The 21,649-nt window shown below is 38.5% G+C and overlaps 1 protein-coding gene across 3 annotated transcripts in view; it reads right to left on the bottom strand.

The window, feature by feature from the left end:
- The window catches only part of larp7 (La ribonucleoprotein 7, transcriptional regulator), a 51,365-nt gene that overhangs the window by 16,011 nt on the left and 13,705 nt on the right, over window positions 1-21,649 (bottom strand). The gene's annotated exons all lie outside the window — the stretch shown is intronic.

Raw genomic sequence — 21,649 nt, 5'->3', positions numbered from 1 at the left:
AGGGGTCTGTGAGGATGGAAAAGTACCTAACATGCCCAGAGAGATGTGTATAGGTGGTTGATACAAGATTAGGGCTGGGCGATAAAACGATAATGATAATTATCGCAATATAATTTTTCTCAATAAAACGATATCAAGAGTTTGATAAGTGTTCGATAATGTTTATGCGCCAAAAGCGGAACTAAACTAATTTGAACCGCGCACCACACGGAACATTAATCCGCTCGGCTCAAATGGCAGCGCAGCATGAGCTTACTAGAGCAGATGCGTTTACTCTGATCGGTCTCGGTCGCAAGATCCAGTGAGAAGCGCTTGAATTCAGCGAAGAACACAAATGTCTCAGTGATTTAAACCAGTTTAAAGGCAGCTGAAACAGCGCTGACAAACGTTAGCCTAGTAATATTAACTGCACCATGAAATGTGGGATATACATATTGAATCGTATTATATTATTAATGTAGACAATAATTTGTACTTTAATTATTCTAAAATTTCAGCCTACATACATTTTAGACAAGTAGCAGAAATGCAGTTATACTGTTCACACGATGGACACTGTTGCCTGATTTCTGCCACAGCATTTCTTACTTAAAAATCTGAAGGGACACGAGTGAGCACATAAAACTTCTAATCTATTCAATCGCTGCCATAATAACCATTTCAAATTTGTACGTGCTTTCTTCTCTTTCCCATTTTTGTTCGCTGAGGTGGAGCTGCGATGAAATATTGTTCTTGGAAATACTTTCCAGCATTTCAGTAAAAGTGTAGGCCTACATCTTGGTGCTCGGCAGTGATCAAAAAGGGTTTAAACAGTGGATTTTGAATCTCTTCTTGTAAACTCAGAGATGTGGATTCAGACGGCAATTAAATTCCCACACGACCTGTTTGTCAAAAAACAGTAGGTACTAATTTGACCAGGGATTTTTACGTGGGTCGGGTGAGAAAAACACTGATATTATGGATTCGGACGGCACTAAAATCACAGACTCACCCCTATAAATGTTTAAAATACCGTACGAGCCCATGAGAAACAATATTAGCGTCCAAATAGGACTTAACTGACAGTAGCCTATGCTTTCACTGGCCTTTAAAAGCGCTTTTAAATTAAATTAATAATATTGTATAATAATATAATTAAAAATCTAACAACAATCGGTGAAATGACAATTTTATTCTTTGCATGAAAACACTTGAATTAGCCTAGATGAAGACTGTCTGGGTGTATTAAAACTTCAGAATTAATTAATAATTCGTATCGTCGACTATTGCAAGTCAGATACAAGTCTCAATTTGTTGCTTGTCAATAAAGTTAATTCTTCTGAGACCTAGAACTTTATCTCTTGAGAGATTTCTTTGAGACCCGATCTGAGAACTTTGAATTTGCTACAACATAATTGGTGAGCTTCAGCCAGAAGCGGATAGGTGTCGAGGGGTGACCAGGGAGGGCGTGCTGGCAGAGGCCTCACAAAAGAAAGGCATGCCATAAAACAAGGCAAGCAGCTTTTTGCTTATATTTGTTTTGTGTGGCTCCTGGTAAGCTAACGCCAGGTTGGTAACGGACTTAAATATAAGACACCACCAAAAAGAACCTAAAATTGATCAAAATTGATCACTGAATCAAAAGGGGGTAATAATTTCCAGGTCTCAAGGAAGGAGCGTATGCATAAGTACAATAAAGCAAGAAGTGCTTAAATGCAATAAGTGAGTCAGTTAGATAAAAAAATCAGCAAGTGCATCAGTTAGAAAAAAAAAAAACAAGAACATACCTGCCAACCTTGCTAAAAATGTTTGCGTACTGACGACGGGGGGGGGGGGGGGAGCTGGGGGGTTTATTGTATGGGCGGTTTGGACGATGACACACATGCATTATATTATTGCACTGCATATAATGTGTGCTGGTCAACTAGTCTAAAATTAAGAAACCCCTAGAACACAGGATATATAAAAAAAAGATAAAAACATAGGAACATTTTGTACAATTAAGATTAGCTAATTAATTTATTTTCCAATATCCTAATATGATACTAAATACCACAGGGAAAAGGGCTTATATTTGTGACGTGCTGTCTTTGCATTTGAACATTGCACATTTTAAACAGGACATGCACGCATTAGCTGAATAAATGTTAGCCAATACAAACATATTTATAGAAAACAGTTGACAAGAATAGACAGGAGTCCAATAATAGCATAACCAATCACTTATTCTAAAAAGAATCCGACATAATGAGGGCTGTGTTAACAGTAAAACGTCCGCCATTTAACGAATTTTAAAAGCACGGATGGATAATACAAAATGATTTTTAACAGAAAAAAAAACAAGCAAGAACAAAATTTAAACTTAGCCCGTCAATTATCATTTTACAATGATCTTCTCTCTCTGTGCACGCGCGTCGCATTTGTGAGAGAGCTCGCGCAGCACTGATACAACGGTACTTTTTAATCCATAAGTAATTAACACGCTAGTTCTCATACAAAATAAATATGTAACATAATTAGGTACTTTAGTTATAATTAACACAATAACGTAACACATGAAGGCTACGTTTCTCAACACTGAGAATGAATGAATAAATAAACACCTGTTTCTCCAGACTCGCGCTTATTAGGCTAATCCACAAATCACAGCACTTCCATAATCACTAACGTTAAGCAATAGCGATTTCAAGATTTATAGTTCAGCATTACTTGAGCATTTTATTATTTGCATGACTGAATGATGTCTTCCTCTTTTCTGAGTGACCATGAATAACTTAACGGAGTATTTTAAGATAATCCAAGCGATCTGTGTGATCATCGAATCCATAAGATTAAGTTAACTTAATCAACTTTCCACATCGACCCCAGGCCGTTTACCTTCAGAATCAGGAATCAGAAGTACCGTACTGTACTGTCCACGCTTATGAAATCAGTCAGACGGCGGCCGCGGGAGGTCGGGCGGGAATCTTTATTGGTGTCGATTTTCAGTCTCTTTTTAATGATAGGCCTTACGCATTTGTCAATCATCCCCGCTTGCTATTTGGGGAATGAACCCAGCGCTATGATTGGTCGAACTTTTCTTCTTTTGCTGTAGCTTGATTTGACGACAGCGCGTGCACAGAGGCGTCACCAGGTTTTTGCGTAGTTTAGAGTGACAAATCGTAGCAGCGTACTTTGAAGTCAAAATGCGTATCCGCTACGCAAAATGCGTACAGGTTGGCAGGTCTGCAAGAAGTGCGTCAGTTAGATAAAAAGCAAGAAGTGCGTCAGTTAGATAAAAAGCAAGAAGTGCTTAAACGCAAGAAGTGCATCAGTTAGATAAATAAGCAAGAAGTGCGATAAAAATAAAGCAAGAAGTGCTTGATTTATTCCGAAATAGAACATAAAATTGTATTTAAGAAAAATTGATTAAAAATGGAAAGACAAGATTGATGAAGTTCAATGGACAATGAAAAACTAATTAATATAAAGAATTTAAGAAAATATAGAGTTCATAAAATAAAAAATACTCCCAGATACTGGGCTTGCCAACACTTTCCAGATTGCAAACGCTGTGATCCAGATCGGGAAACACAGCCCATACTAAACAAAAACTGAATAAATTAACTTTGTCTCTCCATTTGTTACAAGAAAAAAAAAAAAATGAGTAAAAGTGTATGTGTGAATGAAATCCCAGGTGTGTGAACTAAATACATTTGTATTGAGATAAAGAAATAAGGAGGGAGAGAGATGACAGTGATAGAGTTTTTTATATATGTATATATATATATATTTTTTTTTTATATTTTTTGAAGCCTGAAGATAAGAACACATGTGGACCAGAGTGAGAGATCATTATGAGGCAGAGTATAGGAAGGAACTGAGGGAAAGAAAAGAAGAAATTGACTTTAACCCTCTGGGGTCTGGGCTGTTTTTGGGGCCCTTGAGATGTTCTGACATGCCCTGACATTTGTGCTTTTTTCAGTTGCTTATAAACATATTAATGGCAAAGGTGTAAATTCACTCTATAAAGCACAAACAGGGCTACCATAATATGTGAGCCACGTGCATGTACATGTTTTCATTTTTGAGAGAATAATGTTTATGCATGGTTATTGAAAAAAATAAAAAATAAAATTTCTGAAATAAGGCCACAAAACACATAGTAAATATGTGTCAATAAGACTTTTGACTAATGGATGTCCTCGCCTAGAGTTTTTTCTTCAAAATTATGTGGAAATAGTCTTGCTTTATCGTTCACATAAAACCATACATTGATTTAAATTGATGTAAACATTTTTGCTTGGAAAGCCAATATGCGAGGGGGGCGTGAACGAGGAGTGGTTTACACCTTAGAATACAATGTCCCACCCACTCTGCATAATTAGCCATTCATTCAGGTGTGAAACTGACTGAGCCACAATGCAAGGACAAAAGATATATTTAGAAGAAGACTTATATTGACCATTTAAGATTTTGCTTACATCTATCTTGTAAATATGTTTTGCTATTTTATTAAAAAGGTTACAATTACAACAATAATTACAATTACAACAATATTTCAAGTGTTCTCTTTTTTTGTAAAAAAAAATGATTATAGGCCTACATTTTATCTTCATTAGTTTGAATATAGTCAACATTGGAACAGCTAACATCTTAGTTGATGACTTTATTTTTGACAAAAACAGTATTTTATATATAGAAATTGCTAAACAAAAGCTTATTTGACGTGGCAGTATATTCTACAGTAAAAACTGTACCCAAATCTAGTCAACAAGATGTTGTCTTTCATATTTCGCCTGACTGTAACGTTGTTTTCATGAAATATTAGGGCATATTGTTAATTTGCAGTTTAATACGTTGCTTATACAAATAGCCTACATTTGATTTCAACACATTTCAGTCGATTTTTACTCATCTCAGTATAGCAATACAGTTTGCTAAAACATCATCATTCATTCACACACGCGATTTAAATTTAAACTGTCTTTGCCAGCTGTGGTAAACAGCGCGCATCTCTGCCGTTTATTCATTAATAAACAGAAACCCACGTGAAGAAATTCACGTGAGAAGGAAAAAAACTTACTAGTATTCCTCAGCTCGCTCCTCGATATACCCGCACTTCTGAGGGACATTTTCCATTATTATTATTCCTCACAAAGCGCTGCAAGACGGTGTAAACAAGTAATGATCTGAATAAACTTGTGTTTTCTCAAGCTGATATGTGGGCGTTCACAGGATTGCGCTTGGATTGCCTCAGCCATTTGCGTTTGAATAGCGTGCGCTCTCCGTGGGTGGAGTCACATTACATTTGAATGAGCTGTAATTAGCTCGACTGGAATCGCTCTCTTTTAATACAGATTTCACAAGATGAGAATATTTGTTTTTTATATAAATTACTTCATTTAAAAGAAGAGAATTCAAGCTTCATACCTGTGTGTCTGTATGCCTGTTTGACTGAGTATTCGCTTATTTCGGACGCATTTCAGACTACACTGGCAGAGAGAAGGCAGAACTCGCCTCGTGTTTATTTTTCTTTATTTGTCAAAAAGCACAACACTGTTTTTATTGTGAGTATACACAAAAATAATACACATTTAACAGAATCGATTGATGTATGAAACTTGTTTTGTAAAATCAAAGTCAAAAGAGTATTTCGGGTCTCAATTCAACTCATAAGGAAAAAAGCGAGCAGATCACGCCGGCGTGATTGCCGACCTCTGAGGGTTAAAAAGGCATTAAGACAAACCAAAGGCATCATTTTTGGTTAGAAAAAGAATTCTTAGGTGATGAAGGGCAGATACAAGAATTGACGGCTCAAAATAAAAATGAATTCTTACAAAAATTGACAAAAATCACATATCTGAATCAACTTGAGGATGAGCGGCCCTTATTGAATTGGGTTAAGGTGATCAAAAGACAGATAACCCTTGAAGCCGTAAGACCATACTTGAACAGATTTGACCTTCTCAAAAATACCCTTTTGGAGTCATTGCTGACTAAATCAGAAATAAAGCTAAATCCATTGTACATCCCATACCTGAAAAGAGATGCGTGGTACACTTGGCCTCAGGGTTTGGGAGGAGCCACGATTTGGTAGTGAGCTCATGTCTAAGGCCAGTACAGTGAGAAAGTGACAATCGTTAAAGTCGGACAGGGAGGGAAAATCAGACCAGCACTGGTAGATAATTGGACACTGGAAAAGCTGGTGGAAGTGGTAGTTTTGAGGAGCAACTCCAACCATACCAGTCATATGTGGGTAGAAATTCATGAAAACAGAGAAGAGATAGAAGAGCAGCCAGTTGTCAAAAAAGAGATAGAAGAGCAGTCAGTACCAACTGAGAATGTCGCAACAATGGACAAATAGGAAGGGCAGGTTGATTTCCCCAACATCGATATCCCCGACATCGACTTCTCCGATGTTGAAAGGGATGAGTTACCATAACATGACTGAACCAACTCAAGGTAACAAAACAAGCAGACACAATGTAAAAAGAGCCTTGGAATGGGTTTGGGCCACTGATGAGAACTATACCAAAACTGAATATGACTTTGAATCAGAACTAAGAAAAGAGAAACTATTGTATACAGCTTATCACAATGAATGGTACAGGTGGGCAGAATACACGGTAAAACAGACGACAAAAAGCACTTGTGTTTTATGCTCACCCTCACCTTTGAAAAAGTTAACGATAGTGCCAAACCAGTATGACAACGTACACTGTGCCAGATTCTATTCGCAGTATTGTGAAAATCAAACTGGTCGAATAACTCCATATTGCCCAGCAGAATGTCTAGCCATGTTGGGGAGCCAATATTACCATAAATTTTATAATCAGAGAGGGTGGAGAAGCGAATGTGAATGCAAAAAGCTTGATGTAAGAATAGACCCAGCCCCAGAGTAAGGATGTTATTTTTATTTTTTACTTTACCTTTTTTGGTTTTAACAATTTTGACACTGTTTTTGAATAGAAAGGGAGGTAGTCACACTGTGTATTTTATTTTGGGGGTAAAATTAGATAAATCATTATAACATGGGTAGTGTAGGGAGTTAGTTAGAGGCGTTATTTTTGTTTTTTGATTTGGTACAAGGGTGTAACGACAGCCAATCAGACACATAACTGATTGTTACATTTAACAAATAGGCTTCAAAGCCCACTCTTAGGAATGAAACATCCTCCCCAAAAGAGACAAGAGAGCAGGAAAGGTTTCAGTTGCCGGGGCGATGATCACATAAGATGTCTTTATTGCTGTGAAAAATGTGGTCAGGACCTCGGCCATAGGAGAAAAAACCTAGACATTTAAAAAGACTTTCTATATCTATAAATGAGCATGCATCCCAGAACATTTTGTAAATGATTAACTGTCTTCTGTCATGTCTTTTAATACTATTAGTTTTTTGATGCTGTGTATTTACAATCGTTGAATCAAACGAGTCAATTGCGTCACAAATAATTCATTGTTTTGAAGCGCCCCGCTGGTGACGAAAACTCAACTTAATGAAACACCTTTTACAAAGCAATCGCAAATGTTTTATCAAAGGTGTAATCATGTAATGGCAATCCACAAACCATATAATACCTTTTAATATGAGGTGTCTTTCAAGGCACGATATCTTAGTAACCTGTAGGGCTCATTTTATAAAAGCTTGGTCAACCAGACTAATAAGAGACTATTAAATACGCCTCTTCCCTATATCAAATGCGTCATTAAATGTGTATAATCTGATACAAGATCACATACAAAACAGATACACACTGGTTCATGAGACGTAGCGACAAACCATTGAAATTTAAAATAATTTAGAAACAGCTATGACACATAAAGAAGCCCCGTTTACTGAAATCACGTGACTTTAGCAGTTTGATACATGCTCCGAACCACTGATTTGAGAAAAATGATGATTCACACTGGTTCTAGAGCTTCACGAAGCATGTCTCACAGGTAGGGGTGTGCCGGTTTCAGAATTGGTGATGACGGTTATGACGAGAGTCAAATGTGACGGTTCGTAACATAACCGTCGTCATGGGGGGGGGGGGGGTTGTGTAGTGTTCAATGTTGTTATCAACGCGGATGGGGTATTATTTCATCCGCAACCGCACCACATAACTCATCATCCGCACCAATGTTTTTTGACCAGATTTCAAAGCCGCACCCGCCCGCCATCCGCTGATTGTTTTGCGGTCTATGGACGATGCAATGCTCTGCTGACGCGAGCCACAAGAAAGCCCTTGTCTGTTCTAGAAAGGATGCAGCAAAGATATTTAATGCTAATGTATGAGGCATAGGCCTACGCTGAGTTTCATTCATTTACGATGAGATGCGCTCTAGTTCAACTTCACAATGCAATGCGTGAACGTGGCGCATCGGAGCCTCCATAACGGTTATTATATTGTCTCCTATATTTGCTTTTTATTAAATACATGCAATTGGTTGATTAAACATTTATTAAAATTAAGATAAAATTTATACAAAACGAAATTCGTTTTAAAGAAACGCTTTCTACAAAGCAAAACTTAATGAAGTGGTAAAAATCATGTCTGACGATTTACAAAACAAAACTTCATTAAGTGGTAAAAACCATGTCTCCCGATTTCAAATGTTAATTGCTAATGTTTATTATTGCAAATGTTTTTCATTTGTTTAATATAGCTTTTATTTCTATCTCAAATAATTGGCTGTCGGGTACTTGGCAAAGAATCAAATAGCCTACAGTTGGAAACGACGTAGACCATTAATAACGACTGTTAACAATTGTTTTTAATTAGTATTTTTTAAACATTCTCTATGATAAAAAATGTTTGTAAAAAATGTTTGTAAAAAATATTTTAATAACACGGTTTTGGCGGTTATAGAGTTGTAATGACGGTGTTCAACTATAACCATCGGTCTCACGGTTATATACTAACCGTCACACCCCTACTCACAGGCACTCATCACTGTTTATTTTGAGAGAGAGAGGGGAGTGGTTTACTGATGGTATTTGACCTCACCTGTTGAGCCTTTCAGTTAAGTTGAATTTAATTAAATTTGGAATTTAATTAAATCAATTTGCTTATTCAATTTCCCTTTTAGTTACCAGAGCTATGAGGACATTCCACGTTTACTCTTTATTTTGATTTTATTTAATTTCATTTACTTTTGTTTCAGCCTGAATTTTCCTATTCAGCTAAATTGAGTTTAATTAAATTTGAAATTTAATTAAATCAATTGGTGTGTTCCCCTTTCCTTTTAGTTTTCTAGAGCTATAAGGACATTCTACCTTTACTTTTACCTAATCTTAGATATTTACTATCAACATCTCCCCTCTCTATCTCTCTCTATAGAATTACAGTAGTTCTAGCAACTGTTGTTTCCGTAACTAGCACAGGTTATTAGTATCCTAATTCCTGTCTGTGCTTTACCCCTCCTCACTCCTTAGCACCAAGCTAAGTACATGAAGTTCGGTTAAAGTTAAAGCACTGTAGGCACCAGATAGAACTGGAAACACTTCCCATTGGTTCTTCTTTTGACCTTGAGATGTTTGATGTGTCCCTGCTAGCTTAGTCTAACCGCAGCATAAACCATTAGTGACACCTGTTTACCTGTCTCCTAGCTAAACTTAAAAAGGTAAAACACTCCTTCCTCCCTTTTCCTTTTTGATTTCATCTTATTGTTTTATTTTGGTTTTGCTCTATTTGTTTCTCTCGTAGTACAACAAGTGAAAAGAACCATCAGTATTTTGAGTAATAGTTTGATGACATGTAAAAGCCCAGTCATCAGTCGACGCTGCTTAAAGCACGTCAACTAAGATACTCAAAACCTTTTTGTTGTGTGTGCTCACCAACACTAAATCTTAGCTGCTCCACATCAGCTATTCACACCTTACATGGCCCACATAGCCGTTCTCCCACACAGATGGGCCTCAGACATCCAGCCCTGCCACCCACCAGGACCACCTGGAGACCCAGCAGAGCAGTGTCATGGACATCCTTCAGCCTGAAGCAGGCAACGACCTGCCACGGCAGAGAAAGGAACAGTTAGACTTCAACGAAAGCGGAAGTCTGACACCCAGCCTGAGCCACCAAGAGCTGACCAGCATCATCTTCTCCTTGGCCATGCTCCCGCAGGCCTCAAACAGGAGGTAAATGAACGAACGCTGCCAGCCACAGAATTCCACAGAGAACAAACCCTGCTCAGTGTGAGAAGGCACAGAACAGATGCAAAGACCCTGACAGAGAGGAGCAACTGAAAGACATCACCAGTCTTCAGGGGGCTCTGACAGCTGCTGAGCACCTGCCAACAGACAGGTAAAGAACTGTTTCACTTAAAGAACTGCTTGAACTCAAAGAGAGAGATGCTAAAGTCATCGGCGTGCAGCCAGAGCTGAAGTCCGAACACTGACTCAGTAATGCTGTGTAGCGTTTGCGACTCTGGGTAAATTTGAATTAGCTCAAGAATATAGGGAATTTTGGAAATATTAATAATTATGACTCATGGTCATAATTCATAAGTCGCATGTACATTTATTTTATCAATTATAGAGATTAACTGGTTCTGTAACTGATCTAATCGTTATTCGTCCAGCGAATAAAGGTGAGATTATCACAGTTAAGAAGGGTTATCTCTTTACAAACTCCAAGAAAGTTTGATCTCCTGGCCACGGACATCAAACCTTCTGAGTTTATTAATTAAAACTACTGAATGTAGTCTAATATCGAGCTTGTAGCTTAAGATCTTTTTAGATTCATTGACTTAAAAGGTGGATTCTTCAAACACAGAGGCAGTGAAAAAGTATTTATGAATTTTAATAAATGCAAAACTATGATTATATGATCTACGAACATAAACTTACGTAAAAATGCACACAATAAACAAACAAACAGATAACCAAACAATAAAAATACGTGATCAGAAGTAACATGAAATGAAAGAAAGATAGAAAGAAAGGCAGAGAATGGGGAAGCTAGTAATTATTACATACAAATAGAACCTAAGTTCACGAGACAACCTGGAAAGCAGTTTTATCAGAATAATGTTTTACTTGCACGTTTGTTCTCTGTTCGGCGTGAGGCTGAGGCAGGGCAGCGTGACGATGTCGATCCTGTTTCTGCTGTGTCTTCAGGTGCCGCGAAGTTTAAAGGCTCACTGCATGTAACATTACCGAGAAGGTTCAGTTCGTCTTCTGGGTCGTTTCGCAAGACGATGTAAAGGCTTACTTGAATTTAAGTTACCGAGAAAGTTAGATCATTTCCCTTTTTGAGGGGAAAGGCACGGATGAGCTTAGTTGCAAAGAACGGCAGCTACGACTCGAACATGTGTTGTCCGAGGAGAAGACTAAGGCCTTCTTCAGATGATCCTTGGAGAAGCGCTGCCGGGGAGGTCAGGGACCGGAGAGAGAAGAGCGGTATAAGAGCGAGAAGAGCGTGAGCGAAGAAGGAAGAGAGAGAGAGAGAAGGGAAGCATGATATTTTGAAGGGGCCAAAACTCACGCCCTCTCACGGACGTGGGCCAACCGTCTTTAACAACGGATCGGGCACACCTCCTGACGTTTCGAGATCTATACCCCCCTTCCTCTTAGAAATTGGAACGATAGATTCGTTCGTAACATTAATATCACTGGTATTAATAAAACAATGCATCCTCTGATATGTTGCGTTAAACATTCGAGACCGTTGGGATATCTGGAACAAGACGATACCATGAATGGCACTGCTATGACATAATTACACACAAATACACGATTATAGTCACATCACATTGATTCCAAACCAATAAAGTTATATAGGCATAATATTTGGGACAAGGGATCATGCACACATCAAGAAAATACATTTTAAACATTGTACCAAATGATTTTGATCACGCGTGGTAGGATCCATGTGTGTTTCTGTGTGTGTGTGTGCGTGTGTGTGACCAGGACTGAGAGTTCATGCTGCCGCTGAACTTTTGCTCTCTTGCCTATGTGTGTGTGTGTTTGGTTTGATGAGATCATTAGCCAGCACATCTGGCCGGACAAAGTCTTGTTGTTTTCTGACGTATAAATCAGTGTCTATCCCTGGGGGATCTGCGTAATCTCAGACATCGTGGCGCCTTGCGCTCGTGGCTTCCCGTGTAAACTCATAAAAGAGGTGTCTATACACAGCCATCAATGAGTTACTTGAGCTGATAGATGCCATCTGTTGTTTGTAGACAGTTCAAGAAGGACAGAGTCCGTTTGTTGGTAATTTCAGTACTTTAAATACATATAGAGAGAGAGCTGGTAATCTGACCATCTTCTTTGCGTTACAGCTGTAACATTATAGACAAACTCAATGTGGTCCAAAGAAGAACTGAAACAGTCCAACCAACTGCAAATGGACCCCACAAGAAAGATGTACCCTGCTGAACTTCAGCAGTGTAAGCTTCCTCAGCCCTGCACAAAGGGGGGAATAGCTTAACACTTCACCAGCCAGTTTCCTTAGAGCCTCTGCAGCCGCAGGAGTAAAATGATTAAATCAGACAAACCTTAATTAAAAAAAGTGACACTCTAAGACCTCAAGCGAATGGTCAGAAACATCCCTGCATTCACACCAGAGCTTGCAGGAGACCACGACGTCCCTGCCAATCTACGAGACATTGATTTTCATCAGTAGTCTTCGACCGGTGTGACACACCAAGACAAACCTCTACCTGCTCTGGATCACATCCAGCCCAGAGTGGCGGTGCGTTCTGGCTTTGGCTGTGGCGATACCAGCATCTGGAACAAGCCATCATAATAGGATTCTCAGACTTAGAGTCTGAATGCAGACTGAGCGCTGCCACAGACACCAAGCAGGGCAGATCTAAAAGTCCCTGTGCTACCACAGACTCAGAACGAGCTTACATCGGAGCTTGCAACAAACCTGGGACGGAGGAAGACACCAGCTTCAAGAACCTTTTCCTCCGAAACCAGTTAGTCACCATTTGGGCAGTAAGGCCTGCCCCCACTCAATGCCCACTCAACGACGCGTGACCTGACGCAGAAGGCCTTTAACACACAAGGCCTCCTCAGAAAGGGTTCTAGTCAGCATAGGGCATAAAACTTTTTAAGTAGATGAAAATGTGTGCTCAAAGAGAAGCAAGGGTCTGCATTAGTAAAATTAGAATTTTACTGATTTAAAGAAAATCTTGAATGGGTGTGTAAGCCTCACATGCCAACAGGCTCTTTTGAAACATACATTTGCTACATGCTGATTGAATTGGCACTGCTACACATTAGTTTCTATGACAATGACTTGTTACAGGAAACACTACCTCCAAATAGGGCAAATGTCACCCTGACGCCAGATTGTAAGCAAACAACCTGAGCTGGGTAAGCTAACATGACCTAGTAACCCTTCATTTAAACTACTGTTTAAAAGTGTGCATTTGATCATTCCGATCCAAATGGGACACAACATCCGATACGCATTTTGATCACTAGTTGATGGCTTGTTTAAATGCAGAAAAAAACGATAGCTGGAATTGACATCTCTACTGTAAGTGAAAGAGTCTTAACACCTCTTAGCATATGTTCAAATGGCGTCGGCATAATTTTAATTGGATTTTGGCAAAGAAATCCTAATTTCAGCATTAAAGCGTAAGTCTGTTTGACAAAGGAATCTCATCTCAGCGGCATGTAAACTGTACCGGTATTTATTATTCTGCTTTGGTTGAAGAAATCCAAATTGCAGTATTGCTTAATCTGTTTCTGATGAAGAAATCTCAGTACAGTGTTATACATACGTAGACTTGGGTGACACTCCCCTTTCTACAAAGTAAAGGCCTTACAAATTATTGTTAGATTGATGTAATTAATCTAAATTTTAGCTGCATCTACAAGCATAGCTACCCGGCGATCAAAACTGTGTTTCACTCGCTGAAAGGAATGTCAGTATTCATGCATGAGATGGAAGCAACTACGCATGCTTAGACAAGCTTTGACTTACAGCAAATCTATTTCCTTACTCTTTAAGCAAGTACAAAAAGTTGTTTGAAGTAAAAAAAGAGTTACATGAGTAAAATTTGCAAATGCCAAACCATAGTTGCATTTTACTGAATGTAACATCAAGTTTTTGAAAAACTTAAAGTATAGGCACCACATTTTAACTCGTTTAAACATGCATAACTCGTTTAAAATGTGCAGACATTCTTCATGGACTGTTGAATTGCTCTGACTTGCACTGGTTCCCATGACAACAACTTGTCACAGGAAGTGCTAACTTGTGATGTCATATTGTAAACAAACCAGCCTAGGTGGCAAAGCTAGCCTAACATAACGTCCCTTCAGCTTAGGCTAAGCTAAATAATAACTTCTACAGTTAGTGGTTAGCATCATTTACTTGAAGCCTTTAACTACAGCTTGTGTGTATGCAGTGCAAAGTGATCTAAATACTTTTCCTTTAACCCCATTTAGGGTTTCTGATTTTTCACTTTCTCTTTCCTTACTTTCAATTCTTCTCAGCTGAATTTCACCTTCGCTAGTTTAGGCGTAGTCCTTGCTGAACGCTGTCGGCTAAATTTGCAGTTACCTTGTCAATTAAACCTAAATTTAATTACATGTAAACTGTGTAGCTAGAGAAGAATTCTTATAGTAATGAGAATTTTCATCAGCATGTTGACTAAACTCTTGGAGGGACACACACAGTGTGGTCTTGAACACGCAGCAGCTGTGACCCACTATGGAGTGTTGGTCCAAGCAAATCTAAAGATTAGTCACTAGTGCTATTGATTATTCCCAATTTCAGATCGTTCCTGCTGTTTTGATCACTTATTTAATTTATTTTATTTTACTGTGATCATAATATCAGGGCCGGCAGGTCACAATCTGCATGTGGTCAGCCATGTGCTCATGGAGAGAGAGAAAACCTTCAACCAGAACATAGTCAAACAAACCACTCAAGTTCATCATATCTTCTTCATCCAACAGAGAAGAAAACGATTGCAACTTCAACGTTTGACACTCACCGAACCATCAACATCCTTTTCCAAGAAATTCAAGAATTTTTTCCACTGCAAATGCCATGCAAGTATACATTTAATGAGGTGCTCTGAAAATGATAAGCTGATGGTTCTATTCATAGTTAAATGGATCTCTTCCATAGTTCAATTTCCTGCTTCCGGTTCCATTCTGTCACTCACCATTTTACCTATGCATGTATACAGGCCAGCTGACAGTCTTGCCTGGGCCCGGGACGAGATAATCTTAGATAGGGTTTTTTTTTTTAAGGTGACGAGCACACAGAACGCTGCTGACAGTTTGAGACGATGTGTTCTTGCTGGTATTGCGCAATAATACCCCCGCATAGACGCCTGCAGTAGCCTACCCGAACATAACGAGAATTATTGATGATAACAGCCAGGCTTTAACGCCCAAGCCTACCCTCAGCTCAAGGGATTACTCTACAACTGTACACTACAATGTAATGTATATTCATAACAATAAAGCTACGCTTATGGAGATTCTCACTTCCGAAAACGTTTGAGCACATTTTCAATTTGCCATACATTTTCGTAAAAATGCCAATATTTGAAATCTACACAGTTGATTTCTCGCATTAAATGTTCTCAGAAGTGAATTTAGTGATAAAATAGCGTACGAAATTGTAGAAAAACTACTTGCTGTATTGACCTGCCTCTCTTTCCTCGAATGCCGAAATGAATGCTGGGATATTTCTGCTGTCAAGTTCACACAAGTTACCAACCTATGCATCCTCGGTAAAATGGACTGTTGAATTGCTCTGACTTGCACTGGTTCCCATGACAACAACTTGTCACAGGAAGTGCTAACTTGTGATGTCATATTGTAAACAAACCAGCCTAGGTGGCAAAGCTAGCCTAACATAACGTCCCTTCAGCTTAGGCTAAGCTAAATAATAACTTCTACAGTTAGTGGTTATCATCATTTACTTGAAGCCTTTAACTACAGCTTGTGTGTATGCAGTGCAAAGTGATCTAAATACTTTTCCTTTAACCCCATTTAGGGTTTCTGATTTTTCACTTTCTCTTTCCTTACTTTCAATTCTTCTCAGCTGAATTTCACCTTCACTAGTTTAGGCGTAGTCCTTGCTGAACGCTGTCGGCTAAATTTGCAGTTACCTTGTCAATTAAACCTAAATTTAATTACATGTAAACTGTGTAGCTAGAGAAGAATTCTTATAGTAATGAGAATTTTCATCAGCATGTTGACTAAACTCTTGGAGGGACACACACAGTGTGGTCTTGAACACGCAGCAGCTGTGACCCACTATGGAGTGTTGGTCCAAGCAAATCTAAAGATTAGTCACTAGTGCTATTGATTATTCCCAATTTCAGATCGTTCCTGCTGTTTTGATCACTTATTTAATTTATTTTATTTTACTGTGATCATAATATCAGGGCCGGCAGGTCACAATCTGCATGTGGTCAGCCATGTGCTCATGGAGAGAGAGAAAACCTTTCAACCAGAACATAGTCAAACAAACCACTCAAGTTCATCATATCTTCTTCATCCAACAGAGAAGAAAACGATTGCAACTTCAACGTTTGACACTCACCGAACCATCAACATCCTTTTCCAAGAAATTCAAGAATTTTTTCCACTGCAAATGCCATGCAAGTATACATTTAATGAGGTGCTCTGAAAATGATAAGCTGATGGTTCTATTCATAGTTAAATGGATCTCTTCCATAGTTCAATTTCCTGCTTCCGGTTCCATTCTGTCACTCACCATTTTACCTATGCATGTATGCAGGCCAGCTGACAGTCTTGCCTGGGCCCGGGACGAGATAATCTTAGATAGGGTTTTTTTTTTAAGGTGACGAGCACACAGAACGCTGCTGACAGTTTGAGACGATGTGTTCTTGCTGGTATTGCGCAATAATACCCCCGCATAGACGCCTGCAGTAGCCTACCCAAACATAACGAGAATTATTGATGATAACAGCCAGGCTTTAACGCCCAAGCCTACCCTCAGCTCAAGGGATTACTCTACAACTGTACACTACAATGTAATGTATATTCATAACAATAAAGCTACGCTTATGGAGATTCTCACTTCCTAAAACGTTTGAGCACATTTTCAATTTGCCATACATTTTCGTAAAAATGCCAATATTTGAAATCTACACAGTTGATTTCTCGCATTAAATGTTCTCAGAAGTGAATTTAGTGATAAAATAGCGTACGAAATTGTAGAAAAACTACTTGCTGTATTGACCTGCCTCTCTTTCCTCGAATGCCGAAATGAATGCTGGGATATTTCTGCTGTCAAGTTCACACAAGTTACCAACCTATGCATCCTCGGTAAAATGGGCGTGTCAAGAACACTTCCGGGATTTTTAACCGTTCTTGCCAAAATGCAGGGGGTTGACCACTATTTCAAGGACAATTAGGAAGAAAACAAATAAAAAGTTTTTATGTAACTCAAATATTACGTATTTTTTCCACAAATAGGCCCCTTTTTTAAAATGTTTAAAAAAAAGTATTCCATAATTTAATGAGGGCCCAGTCCTGGTAAGAGGTAATGCAACCAGATATAAAGGTAAAAGATAAGAATGTTTTTACTACTTTTTATCACTTTCCAATCACTTTAAAATATTAAAAAGAACTCTTTTATAGCGAGTAAAGTTTTTTATGAATTAAATGTAAAGTACATGCATTAGACTACTGGACATATTTCCACAGGGTAAAAAGAGCTTGTTAATTACAAGCGCGGTCGCCGATTGCCGGAACAGCAAGGGCAGACTCAACTGATGGTTTAAAAACCCGCTGTCTGCTCCAACACCAGATAGGGCCCAAGGCAGGACCTGGGCACCTCTGGAAACGATGGAGCAACCCAGATAGCACTCCAGGCCACCAGAAGCGCCTGTGCAGTTCCTCTGGCACCGTGGAACAACACTACCCTCAAGTCTGTACACTGAGAAATGTTGATTAAAACTGGATAACAGATGTTTATCTCTCCCTCAAGAATGATAATAGAAAAGGAAGGTGAGATCTTTTACTCCATTCCAGTCAAGGGGGGGTGGAGATGTTTGGTCTCACTATTCCTTTGTGAGTGTACCTTAGTGACAAAAGCCTATCGATAAGAAAGACGGATGGTCTATTTTTGTCCATGATTGATAGATAACAAAAGGAGGCTTGCGCATGAAGATACATTCTGGGACAAACATGAAGGTGGGACTAGAATAAGTCCCAAAGGGGGGGATGTGTCGGAGATTTTCCTTTGCCTCATGTAAAAGTCTGCATTGCTATGTCTCAGACAGAAACCTGGTCAAAGGGTCTGTGTGGATGGAAAAGTACCTAACAAGCTCAGAGAGAAGATGTGTGAAGGTGGTTGATACAAGATGGTACTAAAAACATGTTAATTAAGATGATGGATGGCACCGAAGAAGCATGTTACCTGAGGTATTTTAAAAAAAAAATGGGTGTGGCCAAAGATTTTTCCACCAATAAAAAGTTTCAAGGAAAGATGATTCTAACGGTAACGAGATCTCGAGGCGGAGCAAAAAAAAAAAAAAAAAGATAGCTGATTGGCTACCTAGTGATAAGAAAAGGTATAAGACCTGAAGCTCAACTATTGCAAGTCAGATGGCCAGCTGGCATCTCACTTTGTTGAATTGTTCAATAAAGTTAATTCTTCTGAGCCTTGGAACTTCAACTCTGAAAGATTTCTTTGAGACCTGAACCAGAAACTGTAAATCTGCCACAACAGTATCAGCAGAATTCAGTAGGATTATAACAATCCCTTTGGTGTCCAAATTTATGGGTCAGCTGGATCATTTCTTAACCCAGCTCCACAGAAATTTCAAAAAGAAAGGAGAAACGGCGACACAAGATCACAAACATCCTGTCAGTTATGGATCAGGTATGTTCTCTAAATTCATCATAATTTTAGATTTGATAATAATTAATAATAGATTAAAATAATATTTCACCCAAAGATGAAAATTCAGTCATCATTTATAGCCTCATGTCATGGAAACCCTTACTTTTCTTTGGCCCACTGAAGTGCCTTGAAGTGCTTGGCCAGACCTCTTGAAAATCCAGAGTTCTGGGTCGACAGATCCAGTTACTATGTTGATGGAAAACGACATACTGGATGGACTGATGTGAAGAAATTAGCTCTTTTTGAGCAATTTTCAGCAAAAGCAGCTGAGCTTATTGCACTTGTGGAAACTCTTAAACTATCGGAAGGAGATCGAGTCAACATCTACACGGATAGTCGATATGCTTTTGGAGTGGTGCATGACTACCTTCACCTATGGAAAAGATGTGGAATTATCACTAGCAGTGGGAGTGAAATAAAACAAGCTTCTATAATTCGTCGCTTGATTGTAGCATGCCACTTACCAAAGCCATTCTGAATAGTGGTCAAGGTTGGCATTAATTATTACCTGCTATTTTGTGGAACTTAAGAGCAAATCCAAACAGGGCAACAGGACTAACCCCTTTTGAACTGATGACTGGAAGAGCAATGGTTCTGCCTCCTGATGCTCCGCCACCTTTGGGAACAGGTGGAACAAAGAGATTGTTCCAAGGCAAGTTTTGATGCCATCTCACAATGCTGGACAAAGCAACTAAAGACAATAACAAGAAAGTGCGAGAGGCTCAGCAGCACTGGTATGACACACCACTACATTCCACACATTCCCGAATTAGACAGTTGTCAAACATATTGCTAGGAAAGGTTTAGAGCCTAGGAGGGAGGGACCATATGAAATACTCTTAACAACAGATACGAGTATGTCTTAAAGGGAAGGGTGTAGGAACAGATAGATGGTATCATTGCTCATAAGTTTAGTGGCTTACAGTTTAGGGGTTTTCACAAAGTTTACATCCTTGTTTAATGAATGAACATAATGATAACAATGGCCTGAGATTGAGCAGTGACATCCATTAGTTTTAAAGATTAACAAAGGAGTGATGTTTAATTATTTCTCTGCTTTCATTTCAGGCAGGGCCGGCCCACGGCATAGGTGGAATAGGCAAATGCTAGGGGCGCCAAAATGAGTGAACGAGTGAATTATTTATTTATTTTTTAATAATACTATTTTAAAACCATTCATACTACCAAATAAAGCAACAAAAAAAATAAACCTCCACAAAAACTTAACTAAGTCCCCCGACTCCAGTCCAGCACATCAATCTTCCCCCGCCCAGTGAGTGCTTGAAATGCGTCAGAAACAGAGCGCGCTCGATCAGTTGTTGGTAATTTATTGTGTAGCGTCGCCCCTCGCCGCATCCAATGAAGACAGCATTGCTTTTGTTTGAGGGCGCTTAACACACTCAGGCTCCCCTGTAGAAATGGGCCTGGCAGCTCACGCCAGGTCTAGACACGGTGAAAGTTACCTGATTGTGACGGATGGCCGAATTTACATGACACATTATAAATTAGCATTATAGTTTGCGACAGATACTGTGCCAAAAAGAAGAGAAGAGGATAAAAGGGGATAAAGACAGAGGTAAAGTGATGTAGTGAATGAACAGATTATCGAATTGCATTGTAGTAAGATACTATAATTTAATGGCAGTTATTTTTACCTTTAACTTTATGCTAGCAGTTGTTCTGAGTTCTTCAGAGTGATTTTGTAACAATCATGTCAGTTTTTAGACGCATTTTATATAACTTTTTTTAATTAATGTTTTACTCTACAGTTGTGCAGTTTTGGGGGGGATATGTGGCTTTTTTTAAATTTATTTGCCAAAATTAGTAATGATATTTATATACAGGTTTATTAAAAATAGCAAAGTTTCATGTAAAATTCACATTAAATCTGTATTGAAAAAAGTGCTATAAAGATAATGGGAACTTGACTTGAATGCTATGTAATGCTTTTGTGTTTAGGCTGTAATGTGTGTGTGTGTGTATATGTGTATGTGTGTATGTGTGTGTGTGTATGTGTATGTGTATGTGTGTGTAATATATATATATATATATATATATATATATATATAGCGGGGGAAATAAGTATTGAACACGTCATCATTTTTCTCAGTAAATATATTTCCAAAGGTGCTATTGACATGAAATTTTCACCAGATGTTGGTAACAACCCAAGTAAGCCATACATTCAAAGAACCAAACAAAAATAAGTTCAGAAATTAAGTTATGTGTAATAATGTGAAATGACACAGGAAAAAAGTATTGAACACATGAAGAAATGGAGGCGCAAAAAGGCATGGAAAGCCAAGACAACTGCTGAAAACTTACAGTAATTAAAAAGCAATCCAGCCCCCTTGTCAGTGGAAATTAATAACAGCTGGTTCAGTCCCAAATGATGGCCTACAAAAAGGTCTCATTGCCAAGGTGTCACACAAGACACATCTCATGATGGGTAAAAGCAAAGAGCTGTCTCAAAACCTTCGCAACCTTATTGTTGCAAAACATAATGATGACATTGGTTATAGGCACCATTCTAAACTCAGGGATTAAAGTGAAAAAAATTCTTCTGACTGAAATTTTTTTTTTAGGCCAAGTCATATTTCTTTAACTTTTTAAATAGTCGAGACCAATAGCGTTTTAAGGGGAGACGTTTTAAACCGCTTTAATATTGCCAGTAGGCGTATTTTAAAAGCTATATTTTAATCTATGAAAACCAGGCATGGAACATACTAATATAATTAATAATTTGCATATATATATATATATATATATATATATATATATATATGCAAATTATAACACGTTTACACAAAATTTGTTAACACACAAGTAAGTTACTTTTCCCCTTT

Source organism: Scardinius erythrophthalmus (assembly GCF_964197995.2).
Source record: "Scardinius erythrophthalmus genome assembly, chromosome: 2".
In the NCBI taxonomy this organism is placed as follows: Eukaryota; Metazoa; Chordata; class Actinopteri; order Cypriniformes; family Leuciscidae; genus Scardinius; species Scardinius erythrophthalmus.
Note: the sequence above shows the minus strand (reverse complement) of the source record. Positions and strands in the feature narration are given on the sequence as shown.